The 15713-nt window shown below is 34.2% G+C and overlaps 1 protein-coding gene across 1 annotated transcript in view; it reads right to left on the bottom strand.

The window, feature by feature from the left end:
• The window catches only part of CSMD3 (CUB and Sushi multiple domains 3), a 1221229-nt gene that overhangs the window by 379674 nt on the left and 825842 nt on the right, over positions 1–15713 (bottom strand). The window lies entirely within an intron of this gene.

Consider the following 15713-nt stretch of genomic DNA (forward strand, 5'->3'; position numbering starts at 1 on the left):
TTGCAAAAGAAAACAATAAGTCCTTTATTTTCTAGAAATAAGATTTTAAAAACAATGATTTATGGGAACAGTCAGAGAAAGACAAGGTGAATAATGAATTGCTTTACCTTTTAAATGCTTAAACATTAACAAAAATAAGGCAAAGGAAACAAAAGCCTAATGAAATAAAAATGATCAAAAAGAAGCAGTCAGTATAATATCAACATTGTGTGAAATAATAGTAAAAACTAATGGTGTGATACTAACAGCCAGGATGACACAATAAAAGTTTTCCCTAAATTCCTTTTAAAGAAAAAAAAATCAAACTTCCAATATTGATTTAAATTACTTTATTTTAATGTTACTTAAACATGTTCAAAAAATAGGTACGTCCTTATGCTTTTAGCTGCGTACAATTATAATACCAAAACCAGTTTACAAATACAGGAACAAAATGACAAAAACAATAAAATAAAAAATAGCAACATGTATCTAATGAGGCATAAGATTTTGTTTTCCTAAAATTAGATCGCCTTTGGCTATGTGGATCAGGTAACAGCTGCTTCAGTGTAGGCTTTTGAAGTTTGCTATATCTTTAATTACTCTATGCTGTGTAACAACTTGATTCTCATTCATACTATGCCTCTGTGAACTGGTGAGAAACTTTCATCTGTATAGTGCAACATAATGCCAGGCGTCCATCACTTAGTGGAAATCATTTACATTTTAATTCTCCTTTATTTCTTTCTACTAGCTTTTTGGAATACAGGTATGTTTGTGGAGGCATGAAGACAAATGTAATCTGGATTACACAGGTGATCTAAAATGCACATATATTTTTGTCAATTAGATTATTTAGAAGGGAATGCAAATTATTTTAAATTATTTTACAGAGTCATGAAGTTTTGAAAATATAAATGGTTTTAGTTCTTCTCTGTAATAAGCTGACACAATATTTTTCAATTGCACGTCTAATCTTGCACTTTCTGGTTAAAATATACTGATGATCAGCAAGTCAAAATCCAGAGAATGTTATACAAGGCCATTTACAATGCGATCCCAGTGTGCCTGTCCAGCTATTACCTGCCCTTCTCTGCCACGGACCTTGCAATTTAGCTACACTGAGCTACTACTGGCCCTTGACCACAGTCTCACAATCTGAGCCTTTGAACGTGCTATTTTCTCCACATATGAACACCACCTCTGGTCCCAAGAGATGTGACTAAAGAAAATTACCGCCCATAAGGAAAATTACTTGATATGAAATTAAACTATTACGGTTCATTTCAGTATCCGGTGACTGTGATGGTATATTAAATTGAAAAAAGCAACATCCCATTAAAATATCACGGATAATTCTCCACGAATAATAGTCATGGTTCCATGCTTATGAATGCCCAGCAAAAATATCATCACTTCAAGATTTTCATTATATATAACATGATTAGCACAGCAAGTTTCCATAAAGCTTATTTAAACTGAGAAGATAAGTATTGGCAAACTGTGACTGAATATTCTTAAGATACGTTAAAATTGAGAAAAGGAACTAGCAGCAGAACAGCTAACCACAAGAGAGAAGCATGGTTAGTTGATACAAGGAAGACAAGGGCATATATGAAAATGTCAACTACATGAGAAAGGAGTTTGAGTAAAGCAAGTCCTAACGATCCAACCGGTAAAGGCGAGTTGAAAAAGTTATCTCTCAGCCATAGTGACATTTATGGAGAGTATACCGCTATCATTGAACGGTCACAAATGTGTGACTCAGAAGATTATGTCAATGTTAAGGTTTTCAGTCAGGTGCTATAAGGAATAGCATATGTAAAATAAAACATGTATGTGAAAAATGTGTTACAATAAAAAAGCTACAAGTTCACTGTAGTATAAACAATTTATTTGCTTGGTTGGGAATGTACTGTAAGATATTTGAAGGGGCTAGGGGCAAATGATAGAATGCTCTGATTTGGAAAAAATAAATTGATAGGTTGATTCCATAGATATTTATGAAATATTTATTATGTACTGGGTGGTGAGGGGAATAGTTGAAGCTCTTATGTGACTTACTTTCCAGTGGAAAGGATGGATGTCTATCATACAATCACTCAAATAAAAATATAGTATGTGAAAGCATGTAAGTGAGAGCCCTGACATGTCCTGAATAGCCAGAAAAGACTCTCTGAAGTACTGCAACTTGAAAATGGATGAGTAAATTAAGGGTGAAGGGAGAAGACAAGTGGGAGAAAAGAATATTCCAAACAGAAGGAACATATCTAAAAACATTATTGGAGGGGGTGGGAGATGAAGGAGATAATGACAGGTTCTAGGAACTGAAAGACCTGATATGAAAAAGCTTTCTTTGTGCAAGGTTGATCTAGAGGTCGATCTCTGAGGATGTTTATCTGGTGTGATAGCAGAAGAAATGTTCTTTCTTAGGTGTGTATGAATGGAGAAGTCATTAGGTGTGAGCTGCTTGTTCTTGTGATGGAGAAATCCTTTTGTCTTTAAGCCTTGGAATTTGGTGGCAGAATTTGAAGAGCAAAAGAGGAGACTGAATGAGGTACATTTATAAAAGTTTTTGAGATTTTGGGTCAGAAAACCACTGCTTCGGGGTTTAGGGGTTGCAATGTTTTCTGGAGGTGAGGTAAGCACACTTCTTCCTACCTTAACATAAGCCCAGGATCTTGTTTCTCTCATGTCTTGATCCAGAGTGAGTTTTATGTTCTTGATAACTGATGCTACTAACTGATAAAGCCTATGTTTGATAATAAGGATTTCCTACAAAATAATTAATATAAAGCTATTAATAGGTAGTAATGTTTCCTCTCTCTAATTTGAACTAGAGGGTGGTATCATATTTAAATTATAAAAATTAATAATATGAAAACATTACATAATTTAGCAGTGTTAGGAAAATATTTTTGGAGAATAAGTACTTAGTGCTCGTTTTAGCATATAAATATTTTCTGTGCAATTTCTAGTGTACACATTGTATATGATGACTTTTATGAAAAACAAGTCCTATTCATATAAAATACTTTTTTTATTTAAATGTACAGCTTAAGATATCTATTCGAGTTACCAATATGAAACTCTTTGCTGAGTATAAAAATAATAGGTTGATAAATGTGGCTTTAGTTGGATTGAAGTGGGGAAGAAATGTGTACTGAAATCTGATGATAAGAGTCACTGATACAGTGAAGAATTCACTAGAGCAGGGATACCCAAAAACAGACAAGACATGCATCATTAATCTCCATTACTGAGATAAGAAAATCTGGTAGCATCTATTGTACACATACAGTCATATAGTTTTAGATAAACTGAAAAAATGCTTTTCATCAATTTGACTGGAAATCTGAAAAATGTCTAGATCAGCAAAGTTCACAGTTACTTTTTTAAAAATGTGCATTACAATTGAGTCTCTTTATTTTTAAACTGTTTTGTGAAAGCAGGCAAAATATACTTGATTTAGATTGTTCAAAAAACTTAGAATGTTTTTAAACATAAACATATGGTATGCAAGTCAAATAAGGAGTAGCATTAAGCAGAAATATATTTTTCCATATGTTTATTACCAGAAGAAAAATAATAATACGTGATTTTGCTCATAGAGGATCATATGAGGATCAAATCCAAATCAATCATTTCTTTTCTGTATGTGAATTCAAATTTTTTTTCATTTTTATCAGCTGGCTGAGCCCATTATATTCCAAATATAGTTTAGATTTCATTTCATTAAGTTAGGACACCATTGATTATAAAATGCATCTTTATGTGTCTCTAAAAAAGCAAAAATGCTGCCAATACACTATAATAGTCATTGATTGTGAGATACATACATATTTCACAGGTGTTAGTTTTTTAAAATGGGGCATTTAAAAATTGTGAAATATGGTAAAATGTGTTAATAAGATTAATTTGTGTGTGGTTTTTTTTTTAGCACTTCTCCTAAGATGCCTTCTCAACTTGGCAGTATTAATAACACTTTGTTCTTCAGAAATGTTTAGTCAAAAATATTTTATTTTCTTAAATAGGTATTTTAATAATACTTGGATTTTCAGAAGTGGGTAGAAATTGTAGGGTAGAAAGACACATTAATTTCCTTATGCCCCTACTGAGAATATGAGAATCCATTAGTATTACTTGCATACAGTCTTATTTTTTTTTCTTGTGTTCTTCTTAGGCAATAATAGTACTTAACTGGCTTTCTCCTTTTAGCCCCTCTAAATACAATACATGTATGTATCCAAGTGTAAACTAATGCTACTTAAAGTTATTTAAAAAAAAAAAAAAGTTTAAACATTTTTTGAAGAATTTCAAAAAAGTTTCATAGCTACTTTTTCCCCTTAAACATTGGTTTTTAATGCATTTTCTATGATCATTTTTTACCATACAGAATTAGGGTAATCATTATTACCATGTAGAATTATATTTTTGTGTGTGAATTGCAGTCACAATTGAAACGCTTAAATTCAAAACTTTTTAAAATCAATTATATCATTTTCTGTCGAAAATACTATTTCCTATAATCTGACATTGTCTTTTCATCTTTTCTTCTTTCCATGAACAGCTACTGAAGGTCTACTGTGCTCAGTTATTTATTAAAAATAATGTTCTTAATAAAAAATAACTATGGATATGCCTGATACTGTATTAGGTCTTGGGGATAGGTCCTCGTCCTCATGTGATATGTACTCCAAAAAAGAGGCAGACATGGAAACTGGTACATGCACTAACATGTAGTCTCTAGTATGATACAAGTTCATGTAATAGGCTGAGATGGCACAAACGAAGAAGTAATACATTTTAAAGGAGCTGCAAGAGAATTACATTAAGGCAGACTTCATGACTGTGTTTTTCTTGATTTGAGTAAGAAATGTGGTTCCAAAGGTAATCAAAATGTATGAAGAAGGGATTCCAGGCAAAGTGAAATACTTGAATGAAAGTATAAATAGGTAAACCAAATTGACATTAGTTGGAAGAACCAGTGATTCATACACCATTCTAAGACATTTGAACTTTATCTTGTAGGCAATGGAGATTCATAGAAGAGTTTTAAAAAGAGAAAAACATGACCAACTTTGAGAAATCCATTAGGGCAGCTCTATGAGGAATGAATTGTAGTCTTGGGTTACTAGAGGATGAAAACCCTAGAGAAGATTGTTGTAGTGCTACAGACAGAAGATGAGAGCTTCCACTAAAGCGATGGAGGAAGAGGAGATGCCAAAGTAAAAGTTACAGAACTTGGAGACAAGTTCGATGTCAGGGCACGAAAGAGAGGAAAAGGTAGAGAAGACAATGAGTGGCTTTGATTATAATGCCGATGAATGTATTTTTGCACAAGATAAATTTGGTATGCCTGTTGGACGTCAAGTAAAGTATTCCAAGCAGCTAGACATATTTGTACCCATGAGATTGATCTTTTAAAGCCACAGACAAAAAGGTTTATCCAGAGAACACACACACATACATATGTACACATATTGAGAAGAGAAGCAAACTAAGACCAAGGTACACTCAGCAAGAGAATTTAACAGGTAGACAAAAGGGACATTCAAAGAAGGCAGCATCATGGAATAGTAAAGAGAGGATAGTTTTAAGAAAATAATTGTCATCAGTGTTAAATCAGAGTTCAATTAAAATGAATACTGAGAGTACATTGATTTGGGCAATTAAGAGTTTGGGAAGAAAGGAACTATGATATTGTCTGTAAAGGGTCAGGGGTGATACAGGTTTGAAGGAAGGGTTTTTTTGTTTCTTGATGTTTTTGTCTTCGGTTTTGTTTTGTTTTTTGGTTAGTTTTGAATTAAAAACATTTCAGGACATTTATATTTTAAGCGAAAGGAATAATACAGAGGTGGAGGGTGACTGGGGTTTTAAAATGCTGTCTCTGAGTCAGAACACCCAAAAATCTAATAACTTAAAACCAAGCTAAGAAGCCACTTGAAAAAAATCTATGTGATTTTTAAATATAATAACGTAAGACATGGATTTAAATTCCATGTGCACTATAATTACTACTATAGAACACGACATATATAATAAAAAATGCTACAAAAAATGACAAATTCTACAGTAGTTTTCAAATAAATGGCTCTTTATTTAAAATTCACTGAAGAAATATGAACACTGTGCTCAAAATAGATTGCTTTGTTTTCATTATTTTTTGAATACTGCATATTGGGCCAAGATTATTATTGACTTATAATGACAAGACCTTTAGAGAGTAGACCTTTGACTACCTCATTTAACGCAACCGATAAGAATGGTATTATAATAAATATGGCTATGTCAAAAATGTTTCTAAATAAATATTCCTTCCTCCTTAAAGTACATTTTATACATTTTTGTGATGCAAAGAGAAGGCAATCCTTTATGCAACAGTATTGTTTTCATGTCTTTTAGTCAAACGGTCAAACCAAATTGTAGTGTTGAGTATACTGAGAGTAAAGAAACATGTCATAATATTTCTTATATCCCATGATTTTTTTTTCTTTTTTCTTTTTTCTTTTTTTTTTTTGAGACGGAGTCTCGCTCTGTCACCCAGGCTGGAGTGCGATCTCGGCTCACTGCAAGCTCCACCTCCCGAGTTCACGCCATTCTCCTGCCTCAGCCTCCTGAGTAGCTGGGACTACAGGCACCTGCCACTACGCCCAGCTAATTTTACGTATTTTTAGTAGAGACGGGGTTTCACCGTGTTAGCCAGGATGGTCTCGATCTCGTGATCCGCCCTCCTCGGCCTCCCAAAGTGCTGAGATTACAGGCGTGAGCCACCGCGCCCGGCCCCCATGATCCTTATATACTTCTCTAGACCCTGTGAAAACCCAATAAATATTGCTAATTCAATAACAAGGAGGTAGGAATACTAAGAAAAACAGAGATTCATTATTCTTGGAAGTGTGAGAAGCAGTAATTGCTGAAAACAAGAACAAAATATACTTCTTTTATCTAATAGATATTTTATCTAATATAAATTTTTTAGTCTAATAGATTTATTTAATTTCTCTGCATACTATATGCACACCTTATCTGAAGGTGATATGAGCAATAGCAATAGCTAGTAGTAGTTGTTAAGTGCTTACTATTCTTTAAATGCACTTCTCAATGAAGTAAACCTGTGTTTTGGAGGATAAATTTGAAAATGTGAGTGGTGGAATAAGGTACCCAAGATCACAAAATGGGTAAACTTTAAACACAAATAGTTCTGTCTCGAGACCCAAGACACTTAACCCTTTCATGATATTTCCACTCAGAGGTGAATAAGATACAAACATACAATCAAGGAACTTCACTTTCTCAAGGACTATAGGAATTTCTATAAATTACTATACTACAAAGCAAAAGGTGCAAGAAAGTAAGAGATAATCTGTTCAGGTTTAAGGAGAGAGACATTGCTTCTGATGAAAAAGTCAGAGAATGCTTCATCAAGAAGGTAGCATTTTGGTTGCACTTTGAAGAATTCAAAGTGGAATTTTGATTGGCTGGGAAAAGAAAAGACAGATTCAGGGGAAAGAAGGCACTTCAATTTAAACATATTAATTTTCCTGGTATTGGGGAAAAAGGGAAAGGCAGGAGTAACTTTTAGTTTTACTTAGTTCAATTAATGTTTTTATATAGTGTCCCTTCTAATTTCATAACTGCCTTGGCACCATGGAAATATGCTGTCTACTATGAGTTAATTAAATACTTAAAATTATACTTAATCTTAAACCATAGGTATTAGGGATGTTAAAAACAATTTTTCTATTTATAGATTGAAATACAAGTTTCAGGTTAAGCATAACCTTAATAAAGTTCTCTAGTACGGCAGGGGAAAAAGAGAAGCCGATGGGAGCAGATAGCTTCCTGTGCATTTTCTTCTATTACTTTAGAGTGGTCACTGTCTATCTAACAATTTTTAACGAAATGATAAGGAAGCAAATAAGCCAAACATTCTTAAATATTAGGATGATTTTTATATTATTGGGAGACCCCCAATATCTAATTAAATGATCCAATGTTATAGCAAACAAAACTTTTAAAAGATTTTTTTCAGCACATTTAAAGAGAAGTTTATAATATAATCAGCCCTTTAATAAATAAAGGGTTAGGGGGTTGACTCTCCATGCATTTGAAAATTTGTCGCCTGTAACCCTAGCACTTTGGCAGGGCAAGGAGGGTGGACCACCTGAGGTCAGGAGTCCGAGACCAGCCCGGCCAGCATAGTGAAACCCTGTCTCTACTAAAAACACAAAAATTAGCTGAGTGTGGTGGCGGGTGCCTGTAATCCCAGCTACTCAGGAGGCTGAGGCAGGAGAATCGTTTGAACCCAGGAGGCAGAGGTTGCAGCGAGCCAAGATAGTGCCGTTGCACTCCAGCCTGGGCAACAAGAGCGAAACTCCGTCTCAAAAAAAAAAAAAAAGAAAAAAGAAAATTTGTGTCTAAATTTTGACTTCCCCAAAACTTAACTCCTAATAGCCTATTGTTGACCCACAGCATCACTGATAACATAGTCAATTAACATATATTTAGTATGTTATATGTATTATATACTATATTCTTACAACAAAGTAAGCTAGAGCAAAAATGTTATTAAGAAAATAATAAAAAATATATATTTATAGTACTGTATTTATTGATACTGTAAGTTTATGTTATCGGCTTACAAGATGAATCAAATGTCTGAAACGGTAGGCAATCACAGCTGCAGACATCAATCTATGGTACATACCAAGCAATTCACATTTTTGGGTGGTGGAGTGAGGAGAGAGACAAAGTCTTGCTCTGTCTCTCTCTGTCGTACAGGCTGGAGTGCAGTGGCACTATCTTTGCTCATGCCTCAGCCTCCCAAGTAGCTGGGACTACAGGAGCATGCCACCACGGCAGGATAATTTTTGTATTTTTAGTAGTAAAGGGCTTTTACCATGTTGGCCAGGCTGGCCTCGAACTCCTGGCCTCAAGTGATACACCCGCCTCACCCTCTCAAAGTGTCGGGATTACAGGCGTAAGCCACTGCATCTGGCCCAATTCACATTTTTTTCTTGTAATGTAGTGACATTTTTCTGCTTCTTGGAAGTACTTCCAGCATTGCTAGTGTCACTTCATTCCCATGGCATTATTCAGTTTATCGTATTGCATTAAACAACAAAAAATACCTGAGAAATTACACAAATCAAATTTTACTGCACTATGCAGTTTACTGGAGAGACAAATTGCTGATATGGAGATGACTGATGCTACATGGTACTTTAAGCAATACTTGCAACACTTGGGCTCACCATAATAGCAAAAAGAAGTGGCTAAGAAATTATTACTGTAGTACAGTATGTACTGTAGTTAATTTTATGCAGTTGTGATTTTATATGGCATCTTTATATTTATTTACATTCTTCTCCACTGCAAATAGTGCCATGTATGGTCTGTAAGTGTTTGTGTGGGTAAGTTTGAAAAAAATGTTAATTTTTTATAATAGATTTGTGGACATTTTATGGTAGTAAATGATAAAATAGACTGATGTATACATATATTTTATGCATTCATGACATATCTAAGTTTTTCTCTTTTTTTTAGGTTACATGGTTCATCTGTGAGTTTTTTCAAATTGTCACAAATCTCCAAAAAGTTTTCTAATATATTTATCAAAAAAAATTGCATATTAGTGGACCTAAATAGTTCAAACTTGTACTGTTCAAGTGTCAACTGTATAATGAATGTGTCACGAATATATTAGGTAAGTTAAGGCATTGGTAACAAACAAACAAAAATCAAATAAAACCAGGTTAGAAGTTTAATGGGAAATAAAATCTTCATTAAGTAAATCTAGTCACTTAAACTGAATATTGATTCAGACTTTATTGAATAAATAATATTAATTTTTTTTCAACTTAAGATCATCATCCATTCCCACTTACGCTCTCCAAAACTAACATTATTTAACATTTTTCAAACTGTAATATGCAAACTTTCAGTTAAATGAACATTTTTTCAGTTGGAAGGTAGAAGGGCAAGGGAGATTTTTACTGCATTACTCATGGTAAATATTCAAAAAGTTCAGAAGACCTTAAGAACTGTTTGCAGTACAGTTTGAGGCCAGGTAGTGTGATGCCTCCAGCTTTGTTCTTTTTGCTTAGGATGGCATTGGCTATTTGGGCTTTTTATTTTTGCCTCAATATGAATTTTTAGAGTAGTTTTTTTCTAATTACGTGAAAAATGTCATTGATAGTTTGATAGGAATAGCTACAGATAAATACAATGAAAACAGCATGGTACTGATATAAGAATAGAAACATAGGCTAATGGAGCAGGTTAGAGAACCCAGAAATGAAGCCATACACCTACAACGATCTGATCTTTGACAAAGTCAACAAAAACAAGCATAAGGGAAAGGATTCTGTATGCAATAAGTAAGTAGTGTTGAGATGACTGGCTAGGCATATGGAGAAGATTGAAACTGGACTCTTTCCCCTTTCATCATACACAAAAACCAACTCGGGATGGATTAAAGCCTTAAATGTAATACCTAAAACTATAAAAGTTCTGAAGGAAAACCTAAGACATGCCAATACGTAGCTCCTGGCAAAGGTTTCATAATGAAGATGCCAAAAGCAATAGCAAGAAATACAAAAATTAACAAAGAGGACCAAATTAAACTAAAGAGCTTCTGCACAGCAAAAGAAAGTATTAACTGAATAAACAGACAACCGACAGAATATGAGAAAATATTCACAAACTATGAATCTGACAAAGGTCCAATATCCAGAATCTCTAAGAACCTTAAGTTAGCAAGCAAAAAACAGACAACCTTATTAAATTATGGGTGAAGGGCATGAACAGACACCTCTCAAAAGAAGACATAAATGTGGCCAATAAGCATATAAAAAATGTTCAACTTCATGACTCATTAGAGAAATACAAATCAAAACCACAATGCGATATCATCTCACACCAGCCAGAATAGCTATTAATAAAAGTCAAAAAATAATGGATGCTGGTGACGCTTTAAAGAAAAGGGAATGCTTATACATTGCTGGTGGGAATGTAAGTTAGTTCAGTCATTTTGGAAAGCAGTTTGGATATTTCTCAAAGAAGTTAAAATAGAACTATTATTTGACCCAGAAAGCCCATTACTGAGTATTTACTCAAAGAAATATAAATTGTTCTACAATAAAGTCACATGCATGCATATGTTCATTGCACTATTCACAATAGTAAAGACATGGAATCAACCTAGATGCCCATCAATAGTGGACTGCACAAAGAAAATGTGATACATACACACTATGGAATACTGCATAGCCACAAAAAGGAATGAAATCACGTTCTCTCCAACAACATGGAAGGAGCTGGAGACCATTATCCTAAGCAAATTAATTCAGGAACAGAAAGCCAAATACCACATGTTCTCACTTATAAGTGGGAGCTAAACACTGAGTACACATGGAAACAAAGAAGGGCTCAATAAACACAAAGTGAAGGGTGGGAGGGCAGAGGGTGGGAGTAGGGCAAGGATAAAATAAAACTACCTATTAGGTACTATGCTCGTTACCTGGAAACGAAATAATCTGTACACCAAGCAGCCATGACATGCAATTACTCATGTAACAAACCTGCACATGTACCCCCTGAACCTAAAATAAAAGTTGGAAAAAATACCTGTTTTCACGGCTCATTTTACACAAATGTAATCCTAAGTAATTTATATTATGCTTAATTGTGATTAATTTATCACAAAGAATTTCTAGCATAATCTGTCAATCCTGCCCTTCATTCTAATAAGTTTAGGCCTTTAAAGCAGAGATATGGCTCTGTACCTTACACTTAAAGCAACACTAGCTAATTAGATGCACAGGATGGTGAAACAGGAGCTTCTATCATCATCCTCTGAAGCAGCATCAACTTAAACAAGTATCTACAAACAAAAGTACCTTTGTGGAAATCTGGAAGTCCAGTGAAGAAGTTCCAACAGACTGTGGCATCATAAAATCCAAAAACTGACTTATCAAAGGAAGAACAGTATCAGGTTACCTATGTCGCCTGTCCCCCAGGGTGGCACAGCTCGATGCCAAGAGAAGCCCCCGCAGCCCATGATTTCTCCTACATGGAAAGTAAAAGCGTAGTGACTGAGTGCCTGACACCTCCAGCATGCAGAACACTGCCTAATAGACCCACTTCTATCTTGCTTCACCTAGAATCCTGAAGTGGTTGATGCTGCTCAGTAACTGAGAGAGGCTGGAAAGAGAGAAGGGAGGCTGCAGAAGCTACTAATAGCTCCACTGACTCCATCAGAGAGGCTACCATGAGATGTATGGGATGCTTTGCCTCCAGAACCCCAGATCATCCAGGCAGATAATCAACAAAGATACACTGTACTTGAACTACCCTATAGACCAAATGAACCTAACAGAGCATTTCATCCATCAGCAGCAGAGTACACATTCTTCTTAAATGAATACGGAATATTCTTCAGGACATATCACATGTTAGGTCACAAAACAAGTCCGAACAAATTTAAGAAGACTGAAGTTATACCAAGGACCTTTTCAACTTAATGGTATACAACTAGAAGTTGGTAACAGGAGGAAAACTAGAAAATTCACAAATATATGGAAATTAAACAACATGATTGTGAGCAATAAATGGTTAAAATAAGAAATCAAAAGGAAAATTTAAAAATATCCTGAGGCAAATGAAGGAGGAAACATACAAAACCTTATGGGATGCAGCATTGTCCAAGAGAGAAGTTTTCAGTGATAAATGGCTGCATGAAGAAAACAGAAAGATCTCAAATAAACAATCTAACTTTACCCCTCAAGCTACGAAAAGAAAAAAAAAAAGCTAAGCTCAAAGTTAGTGAAAGGAAAAGGACAAAGATCAGAGCAGAAATAAATGAAATGGAGACTAGAAAAGCAATAGAAAAGATCAACAAACCAAGAGTTGGTTTTTTGAAAAAATAAACCAAATTTGTAAATTTCAGCTATACTAAAGAAAAAAGAGAAGCCTCAAATAAATAAAATCATAAATGAAAGAGGAGGCATTAAAAGTAATAGCACAGACATATAATCGTAAGAGACTACCATCACAATTACATGCTAACAAATTGGATAACCTAGAATAAATGAATAAATTCCAAGAAAAAACATGACTTACAAAGACTTATAAATAAATATTAATATAAATAGATTAATAATGAGTGAGAAGTCTGATTCACTCATTAAAAATCTCCCATAAAAGAAAAGCTCAGAAACTGATAATTTCATTGTAGAATTTTATTTAACATTTAAAGAATAATTAACACCAATCTTTCTCAGACTCTTCAAAGAATTGAAGAGGAGAAAGCACATCCAGATTCATTTAAAAGGCCAACATTAACCTGACAACAAAGACAGACAAGATACTACCAAAAAAATTTACAGGCTGATATCCATGATGAACATAGGTTCAAAAATCCTAAAAAATTTTTAACAAACCAAATTCAACAGTGCCATGATCAAGTAAGATTTATCCCTGGGATGCAATATGCTTCAGTTTACTGTACAGATACTAATAAACGTGATATATTACATTAACAAAATGAACGACAAAATTATCATCTCAATAGATGCAGAAAAATCACTTGACAAAATTCAATAACCTTTCATGAAAAAAATTTCCAAAAGATGAGGTAATAGAAAGAATGCACCTAAACACAACAAAAGTCATATATCAGAAGCCCACAGCTGACATCAAACATTGAAAAGTTGAAAGCTTGCCCAACAAGATTAGGAACAAGAAAAGAATGCCCACCCTCACTAATTCTATTTACTGTAGCACTGAAAGTTCTACTTTCAGAGCAACTAGGAAAGAAAAAGAAATCAAAACAATCCGAATCAAAAAAGAAGAAGGCAATTGTCTCTGTTTGCAGATGACATCATCTTACATATAGAAAACTCTAAAGACCCCACCAACAAAACTGGTAGAACTAACAAATTAATTCAGCAAAATTGCAAGATATAACATTAACATACAAAAATTAGTTGTGTTTCCATATACTAACAATGAACTATTCAAAAAAGACATTAAGAAAGCAATGCCATGTATAATAGCATAAAAAAGAATAAAATACTTAGGTAGAAATTTAACCAAGGAGGTGAAAGGCACACTGAAAACAATAAAACATTAATAAAAAAATTGAAGCTATGAATAAATTAACATCCTGTGTTCATGAGTGAGAAGACTTAATATTGTAGAAATACCTATACGTTCCAAAGCAGTATACAGGTTTAATTCAATTCCTATCAAAATTCCAATAGCATTTTACACAGAAATAGAAAATCAAACTAAAATTCATATAGAGCCAAATAGCTAAAGCAGTCTTGAGCAAGAAGAATGAAGCTGATGGCATCATACTTCCTGGTTTCAAATTATTACAAAACAAAACTAATCAAAACAATATGATACCGGCATACTGGCATGAAAACTATATATGTGTATATATATATATACACACACACACACACACACATATGTGTTTTCATATAATTTATATATGTATGTGTGTGTGTATATATATATATAATAGAAAACCTCAAAATAAACCCAGGTATATGTGGTCAATTAATCTTCGGCAAAGGCTCTAAGAATATATGAAGGGGAACGAAGAGTCTCTTCAATAAATGGTGTTAGAAAAGCTAATATTCATATGCAAAAATATGAAACTGGCTCTTTATCTTACACATACACAAAAATCAACTCCAAATGAATTGAAGACTTAATCATGAGACCTGAAACCTTAACACTTCTAATAGAAAACAGAAAAAGTGCTCTATAATTGTAATTTCAGAGATGATTTTTTGGATAAAACACAAAAACACAAACAATAAAAGCAAAGATAAACAGATGGAATTACATTAAACTAAAAAGTTTCTGCCCAGCAAGGGTAACAATCAACAAAACGAAAAGACAACACATGGTGGTGCATGCCTGTAATCCCAGCTACTCAGGAGGTTGAGGCAGGAGAATCGCTTGAACCTGGGAGGCGGAGGTTGCAGTGAGCCAAGGACGCACCACTGTACTCCAGCCTGGGTGACAGAGCGAGATACTGCCTCAAAAAAAAAAAAAAAAAGAATGGAAGAAAATATTTGCAAAACACATACTTGATAAACGGTTCATCTACATTATATTCAAGAAACTCATATTACTTTATTTTTTAAAAATATGTTTATTACGGCATTATTCACAATAGCAAAGACTCGGAACCAACCCAAATGTCCAACAATGATAGACTGGATTAAGAAAATGTGGCACATATACACCATGGAATACTATGCAGCCATAAAACATGATGAGTTCATGTCCTTTGTAGGGACATGGATGAAATTGGAAATCATCATTCTCAGTAAACTATCGCAAGGACAAAAAAACAAACACCGCATGTTCTCACTCATAGATGGGAATTGAACAATGAGAACACATGGACACAGGAAGGGGAACATCACACTCTGGGGACTGTTGTGGGGTGGGGGGAGGGGGGAGGGACAGCATTAGGAGATATACCTAATGCTAAATGACGAGTTAATGGGTGCAGCACACCAGCATGGCACATGTATACATATGTAACTAACCTGCACATTGTGCACATGTACCCTAAAACTTAAAGTATAAAAAAAAAAAAAAAAAAAAAAGCTAAAGCCAAGCACGGAAGCCACATCCGAGGCATGTTGGAGAATCTGTCACAGAAGATAAACTGGCAATAAGAATTAGCAACCACCCAACTCAGG

This window comes from Pongo pygmaeus, chromosome 7, assembly GCF_028885625.2.
Source record: "Pongo pygmaeus isolate AG05252 chromosome 7, NHGRI_mPonPyg2-v2.0_pri, whole genome shotgun sequence".
Classification (NCBI taxonomy): Eukaryota; Metazoa; Chordata; class Mammalia; order Primates; family Hominidae; genus Pongo; species Pongo pygmaeus.